Source organism: Myxine glutinosa, chromosome 3 (assembly GCF_964187855.1).
Source record: "Myxine glutinosa chromosome 3, kmMyxGlut1.1, whole genome shotgun sequence".
NCBI lineage: Eukaryota > Metazoa > Chordata > Myxini > Myxiniformes > Myxinidae > Myxine > Myxine glutinosa.
The window spans coordinates 75,050,374-75,051,363 of NC_136263.1; positions in this window are offsets into that span (position 1 = coordinate 75,050,374).

The window sequence follows — 990 nt, forward strand, 5'->3', positions numbered from 1 at the left end:
TTCTCGTTTTGGAGTATGTGGAAGCAGGTGAGGTTCCTGGTATCATTTTGCTGAAAATCCACTGTCTGTGTCTATCAAGTCCACTTTTCCTTGAGTAGCTGAATAAGTTAGTAATGACTAATGAGTAAACATGAATTATGATGTCCTGATTGGACCATGTCTTTCAGTTCTCACAATCAGTTTCATCCTGTCACTCTGTGACGATTGTCAAAAACAACCAACTGATCTCTTTTCCTGGTCAGACACAGGAAGTGGTTCAGTTTTTTGACTATCGGCTTCACCATCAGTCATGATGTGGATCACATATCAAAGCGGTCTTCCAAACTGAGCTGCAGATTCCATCACTCCAAATAATTCCTTAAACTCATCGTCTACACGGTGTCTGTGTTGGACAATGGAGACCTCTTGAGAGCTTTATATTCCACAGGATCCAGTAGATCCGTTTGTGATTTTGCTTCTTCTCACATACAGTGCATTCAAAAAGTATTCAGACCCCTTCACTTTTTTCACATTTTGTTATGTTGCAGCCTTATGCTGAAATCGTTTAAATTCATTTTTTTCCCTCATCGATCGACACTCAATACCCCATAATGACAAAGAGAAAACAGGATTTTATGAAGTTTTGCAAATTTATTAAAAAGAAAAAACTGAAATATCACATTGACATAAGTATTCATACCCTTTGCTATGACACTTGAAATTTAGCTCAGGTGCCTCCCATTTCTCTTGATTATCTTTGAGATGTTTCTACACCTTGATTGGAGTGCACCTGTGGTAAATTCAATTGATTGGACATGATTTTGAAAGGCACACACCTGTCTATACAAGGTCTCACAGCTGACAATTCATATCAGAGCAAAAACCAAGCCATGAGGTCGAAGGAACTGCATGCAGAGCTCAGAGACAGGATTGTGTCGAGGCACAGATCTGGGGAAGCCGACAAAAAATCTCTGCTGCATTGAAGTTTCCCAAGAGCACAGTGGCCTCCAT